This window comes from Triticum dicoccoides, chromosome 4A (genome assembly GCF_002162155.2).
Source record: "Triticum dicoccoides isolate Atlit2015 ecotype Zavitan chromosome 4A, WEW_v2.0, whole genome shotgun sequence".
In the NCBI taxonomy this organism is placed as follows: Eukaryota; Viridiplantae; Streptophyta; class Magnoliopsida; order Poales; family Poaceae; genus Triticum; species Triticum dicoccoides.
In genome coordinates, this window is record NC_041386.1 from 601,959,026 (window position 1) to 601,966,329 (window position 7,304).

Genomic DNA, 7,304 nt, shown 5'->3' on the forward strand with positions numbered 1-7,304 from the left:
AGATCGGACAATTGTAAAATTGGGAGCTCGAGGGGCACCTGAGTGAGCAGATTGGGGACTATCCCGACTGATTTAGCGGCATGCAACTGAATATGGAAGGATGGATCTGGGGACGAGGAGGACGGATCCAAAGAGGCCGTGCTCGAGGAAGCTGTCGACCATGACGGCGGCACATCTCAGCAGCGGTGCACACCAGGCCGCCCCAATCGCTCAGCGACCACCACAGCGTCGAGACCACGCCGCCGAGCAGCACGGTGCTCCGTGAGCAAAATCGCGCTGTGCCAAATCACGGAGCACCACGCCGCCGTATCCCCGTATGTTGTTCGCCGTCGATAATCACAAACCGCTGGCAGCCTTTTTTCTAACTCAAGAAAAGAAAAGGACGTGGATGGGAACGTGGGCATATAAACATAAAATTAGATAGATACCGGTGTAATTTTACAGCCTGGACGTAGGCCTGTGCGGCTCAGTGCGTGGCCTCGTTAATTAATTATTACTAGAAGAACGTCCGTGCGTTGCAACGGGGCCACATTAACTTTAAGAGTTCAATATTAATATTCTCATACATATCAAGTGACATTGACGATCTTTTTTACCATCAAATCCTCACACACACTCTCTCCCTCCCTCTTCCTCACTCTCTCTCCCCATCTCTCTCTCTCTAACACACACACATATCCATCTTATTGGGTACGGGACCATAATCCATCTATTTCACACACACACGCTACGGGCTACAATGCATATAAATGAACCAGATAAAGGATTAACGTCGTCTTCAAGGTCGAAACTCGTTGCTCCCTCGTATGTTATGCTGACGTCAAACGGACGATAGCAGGCTCCCCAAAATTCAATAGTCTCAATAGTCCAAGCTCCCCCAAATCCAGCCCATAAGTTGGGGAGAAATATGGTTACCCAATTTATTCTTATCTCTAACACATGGTCCCAACACAAAAAACTCCACTTCACAAGGGGCCTTTATGTTTTCCTGGCAAAACCTCCCCTTCTCACTCGACATTTCTCACTGGAGCCCTCTTCTTTAAAACAGGATGATGTCTGCCTCATCTTCACCATGACACCCTCTCTTCAAACACTGTACTTCTCCACGGACCGCCAACGAGTCCCCCGCCAAGCGCCCCGTGTTCCGCCCTGATCATGTCCCGGTGTTAGTGCCAATTCACCACCACCATCAAGGGGAGGAGGCATGCACCACCCATGATGCGCCCCTCCCCCGAAAGAAGGCAGATCCAATTTCTCCACCTTTTGAAAAATAATTTATTATTCTATTAGTAGTCTTCCTTCACAGGACCCTGCTTTAGCATTCTCATTGGTAAAATAGTTCATATAAACATGTTGCTAGAGAATAACAAACCAATGTAATCACCAATCAAATATGTTTCATTTAACTCTCTTTATCTATGTCACACATGTTATTAAGAATACAAGCTATATTCTTTCTCCATGTTCTTTTGCTCATCAGATTCTCTGAAGCCACCATGTCATCACATTGTCATGTGAGTAACTTTTACTACTCCGACACAATTCCACCATGGTTCCTATCACCTCGACGCCATCTTGACCGGTTTCCCCCGCCTCCTCGTCACATTCGGCTACGCCATTGTTCTATCATTTGCTTACTCCATATCATTTCGCCATCATGTGCACACCCTTTTCCTAATCCTCTAAATCTATACCATGGCCCCCATCTCCTCTCCTCCAAATCCTCTTCCATTCCTTTTCTCGCAGCAAGCTTGCTGTATCTTGGCTAGCTTCACTCCTATGTATGTGCTCACATCACCATCATATGTACATCTTCTCCTACTCCACCTATTAGCTATGCCTACGGCTACCCCACCATTGATGTGTCCTCTACCTAATTGAGCATCATCCCAAGTAGCATCACTCATCGTTACATCCTAATCGAGCATAATTTTTTGTAAGCATCATTTTCTTTTACGCGGAACAATCTATTATCCATTGGACAATTTTAAAATGAATGTACACATTCTGCTTTACCGAATCTCAAAACTATCATGAGTGAATATTCTTCCAGAATGGACTTGATTTCTTAAATAATACACTTACAATGGTGTGTACCAGATAAAAATGATTAAAAGGAAGCATTTCCCAGTGGTAACCGTAAAATAAGCACTGCAAATCGAGCGATAGAAATTTCAGATTTATTGAAGCCTGGCACTTGAAAGCTGGAGTAGTACGCACAGAAAGAAAAATTATTTTATGTTTTCCTAAAATAAGTCTCCCATGAACACATTGCACGAATGAGCAGGAAGACAGAGTGCAAACTTATATGTACACTAACTGGTCCGTTCATCCATTTTGAATAGACCAGCTACAAAAGCTCACTTGGTTCATTCTCGCCAGAATTCACTGACATGATAATCAAACATGTCCTGCAGTGTCCCCACACCCGGCGCGTCCAACCTGACAATTAAGTGCACACAAAAATGGTTTCGCTATCCCATAAATAAGACCAACAAAATTTAGCATCTTTACAGGAAAATACACCTATATATATTTCTGGGGTTTCTTACAAAGAAAATCATGGGAAGTAACTAAAAGAAGGTTAACATAGAGCTAACAGATATGAACAAACCAGACAATAAATGCATAGCGTCTGGGGAACGAAACCACTACCAGATACATGGTATCGCATGAGTGCCTGCCCTTCCTCTAGCCTGCAACATCTGGGAGCTGCATATATGCTTTCAGATTTGTGCTAATTCTGCAAATTCAGAATATGCCCAAAGACATTGTACATAGGTTTAGTTCTTTGCGATCCAATATATTCAGGAAAGAACAGTTTTAGTTCCATAGAGAAGGAATAAAAAAATTCGACCAAGACACCATCAGCCTGCTTATGCGATCAACATATAATTACTGGATTTCAACTTAAATAAATTCTTTGGAGATGATGTGCTAGCTATAAAGGGAATGACATTTGAGATGGTATACTGAGTCAATCAAACAACAAAAAGGAAGAACAAAATTGCTGTATTACATATTTACATGCAGTCACGTTGGGCACAAACTGAAAAATGAGTTCGCGATAAGATAACATAAGCCTGTCGTAGTTAAATATAACAGAGACGCACACAGAAGCTCTTCGCAGTTCACCGGATGAAATAGTTGGGTGTTCTGGATAGGTGGACTCCCGGTTGTGCCCAGCTGCGGCAACTGCCACACCCCACTACCACCGGACGGCGCCCCCATCCGGGAATACACAAGTTGCCCCACGCCAACCAAGATCTTTCAAATCTTCTCTAGCATTGTCATCGCAAAAGGACTTTCATCAGTGGCTCGCTGACAATCTCCCCCAAACCCTACAAGAGATTCAAGGAAGTTTAAACTTCCATTTTGCACATGTGCAATTGAGTCACTCACCTTGCTAGATTATGTCAGATCTATTATCCATATTTAAGCCCTCCGAATTATTGTATTTTCCTGGCAAAATAATGGATCAACAAGTTTGTCCCTTCATATTGTCAAACACGGGCTGACGGGACCATCTACTTTGGTCGTTCAAATTATAAAACGCAATCATGATGTTGAAATCTCATCTCATTCCATCACGTGAGCTTTTCCCAGTTTTTTTAAAGAGCTTTTCTCAGTTTTGGACAAACTGAATGACGGTGACGATTTGTATATTGTAGCTTTTCCTTCATTACGCTTCACTGGTTAGATGGGAGAGCGCGCTGTGCCCCTATGTTCAACCCCAAAAACCTAGATTCAAGGTTGTAGGTCATAGTAGTTGTCATCACTCGCAAGCTTGCTTGTGCACTTTAATTGTATGACGAAGCACATCAAGAGAAGCAAAGGTGCTCTCAAGTTGTTATGCATATCATATAGCACATGTAGGAAAACAAAATGACAGTCATCAAGGAAAATATATAATTACCAAAATCAAACCCAAATCAGCACTCCCCTCGCCATCTATGTATCAGACTACTTGGAACTGAACTGTATGTAAAGCAAGATTTAAGTGTTGACCATTAGTCCTCAGTGTCCCGTGTGTTCTCCATCATGCTCCTGACTTTACTGTCATACTCTAGTTCGTAGTCTAAATTCAGTTACTGGTTGCACTCACCCCTAAGTGAACACTAAAAGTTTTAACAGGATAAATCACACATATATATCATTTCCTTAGTCAATAGAGTCCTGGAACTGTGTCACAAGATCCCGACAAAACTGACCGGAGTTTTCGTAGTTCTCTGAAACTTTTCATGTCTGGTTCGCTACTACTCATAGTTCTTTCCTGGATTCAATAAACCCCATGAAAGCAGACCATTTCTTGGGGTAAACAACTGAAAATAAGGTTGTAAAATTCATCAAAATCATCTAGAGCAAACAGTATGACATACTTTTTGCACAAGTACTGTAAAAACAAGTATTACCTGTCCTAGCCTTTTGGCTTGAACTGAAAAAACAGTATGACATACTTTTTTACTCCTACAACTACCTTCGTGATGATCGAATGAAAGTGTCGCAGACACTATGCACATTTATTTTGTTGGATTGTGCAGATCCAATTGAGCAGTCCCTAAAGCTGGAAGGATTATAGTTGAAAAAAAAATACCTGGATAGCCTTTGTTGTGATACTACTTGCTTTATTGTCAATGAGGAAGTGCTAGAAGTATGAGAAAAATCCCAGTATACCATCAATTATTGATTACTTGTCAGACCCAAGAAAGCATTCACACCTCCAAGATGTTTGTTAGACTGTTAAGATAGCATGAATTCACTTCAGATTACTCCTTTCTGTACATATAATTAGATAAAAGAGAATACTGGTTATGAACTATATTCATAATATGAATGACAGTGTGAATCTCTCAGCAGAATTATGAAGCAAATATTGGTTAGGAACCAAGGTTAAAAGCAAACCTCGCATATGATAATATTGCTATTCTTTTCTTCTTCATTTCCATTTTTTTCTTCAGTCCATAAGTGCATGAACTGAACAACCAAATCAGATTTAAGCAAAAATAGAACAATAGAGGGGTTGGGTGCAGATCATCCAGTTTTAAACATCAAGAACTGGAATTTGCAAAAACAGTAATCTACCTGGCAATGTTGGATGTCGTCCACCGGAGGAGATGGAGGAGCATTTCCCGATGTCCCAATGGAAACTCCTTGACCCCTCAAGTTCATCTACCAAACACGTAAAAATTCCTCAAATCATCTCCAATTGGCATGTCAATCGACATGTTCTTGCTTCCTGACCGGCTCAAAAGAAAATTCAAAGAGAAAATAGAGAGGAACGTGAGTTGTCACCATTGACAGAAGACACTTGTGAGGGCCAGTGCGGCACAGCGAGCCGGCGTCGGCAACAGCAAGGGCGCGTCCACCAGCCGCGAGAGCCAAACTGGTCGGGCGCCGTGGGGGCAGCGCGTCGATGGGCGGTCGAGCCGTTGCGGAGGGTGGCGGGGCTCGGACGCGGGGATGGGGATTTCCTGCGCCGATTAGCACCCATCCGTGGATGGACGCGGATCAGGTGGAGGACGGCGCGCTGATGCCGCCGTGGATCTGGGCGCTCCCTCTCCCTTCCCTTGTCTTGCCTTCCCTTCCCTTCCCTTGGGAGAGGAGTAGAAGGTTGGGGGCGACGGCACAGGGGGGCGAGGAGATCGCCGGCAGCGGGGTTGGATTGGGGTGTGGTGGCGGCGGCGGCTGCGACTGGAGACGGGAGAGGAGGTAGGGCTAGCGAGGGATTTGTTCTGTCGCGACGCTAAAACTAGCGGAGGTGAGGTGGTGGACGGAACCAAAAAAATCTACGAAGGTTAACCGACGAAAAAAAACCGGACGAAAGTGGTGGGACGAAAATTGACCGACAGAGACTACCAACTGCTTCATTAGGAGTAGAGAAAACATCAGGCTCGGTCGCTGGACTAGGGTGAGAAATAAGTAATTCCTCACCCAGGGTGTCTAATATAGTGTGTGTGTGTGTGTGTGTGTACCTGGCCAGACTCTGTTCGGTCGCCGGAGCCATCATCACGGTCTCCTTCTTGCACCGGCATTCGGTCACCGGAGCCATCATAATCATGTCTTTCCTCCTCCATTGTTCGATCACCGTAGCCTACTTCTTCACCCTGTCCTTCTAGACCATCATTGTCGTTAAGATACAACAAGACATCACCTCCGGGTAAGATTATGTCCCCCAACACCTCTTCTGCTGCCTCGTCTCGTTCGTGCTCCATTGTTTCTGCAAATATTACAACATGGAAATTATTATACAAACATGACAGCGGGTGGATATATTAGTGGCAAACGTAGACCTAGCTACCTAATCACAACAAGGAATCATATTAGTGGTCTTGACGCTTCTCTAGGGTTTGGAGTGGCCTCGACAATGCTTCAAGGGTTCGGGTGGCCTCAACGACAACGCTCTTTTAACTTGGTAAATTTGGGTGGCCTCGGCAATGCTTCAAGGGCTCATATGCAAAAGCCACGGATTTCTTCAATACTTTGACACTAGCTAGGCAACCTCTCGACCCCTCGGCCCCTCGACGACCCTCGAACCCTCGACCCTCGACCCTCAGCCCCTCGACGACCCTCGAACCCTCGGCGACCCTCGACCCTCTACCCTAACTAGTTCCCAACCCTCGCTCCCTTGAACCCTCGTCGACCCCCTTCCCACCCCCCTCATGTCGAAGTTATCGGGGAGGGGGTATATCGACCCCCCCCCCCATCATGTTGAAGTTATCGGGGAGGGAGTATATCAACAACGACATACCCGATAAAAAATAAGAAGACGAAGAAGAAGAAAAAAGAGGAGAAGAAAAAAGGAATAGAGGAGAAGATCGAAGAACATATATGATCCCTCATACATACATACATACATACATACATACATACATACAAAAAACATCTGAAAACAGCATATAAGAACATCTAAAAAATACATCTAAAAAATACATATATGATCCCTCACACATACATACCTACATCTAAATTTCTTTTATGAACAACTAAAAACATCTGAAAACAGCATATAAGAACATCTAAAAAGTAGCATATATATATAACAAAAAATAAAGGAAAGCTAGGGGCCGGCCGGGCAGAGGGGCATGGCGGCGGCGGCGCCGGCGTGGTAGGGCAGGGGCGTAGGTGCGCGAGGCAGGGCAGGGGCGCAGGTGCGCGAGGCAGGGCAGGGGTATGGAAGCGAGGCAGGGCACGGGTGCGAGGCAGGTACTCACAGGGGGTGGCGGGGCACGGCGGGCGGCGTCGGAGCGGGCGCGCGCACGGGCGCAGGGAGCGGCGCCGGCGTTGGGGCAGTTAGCGTCGAGGGC

General features: G+C 45.2%; 1 long non-coding RNA gene across 2 annotated transcripts; it reads right to left on the reverse strand.

The window, feature by feature from the left end:
* Positions 1-2,164: 2,164 nt before the first annotated feature.
* LOC119287209 lies at positions 2,165-4,977 on the reverse strand. Of its 2 annotated transcripts, XR_005140768.1 has the most exons (5): positions 4,903-4,977; positions 4,212-4,737; positions 3,114-3,341; positions 2,656-2,743; positions 2,165-2,442 (listed from the first exon to the last, which is right to left on the reverse strand). It is a non-coding gene; the product is annotated as an uncharacterized LOC119287209 (long non-coding RNA). The 2 variants fall into 2 exon arrangements; XR_005140767.1 differs by having other exon boundaries at positions 2,656-3,341.
* Between the last annotated feature and the right edge of the window lie 2,327 nt (positions 4,978-7,304).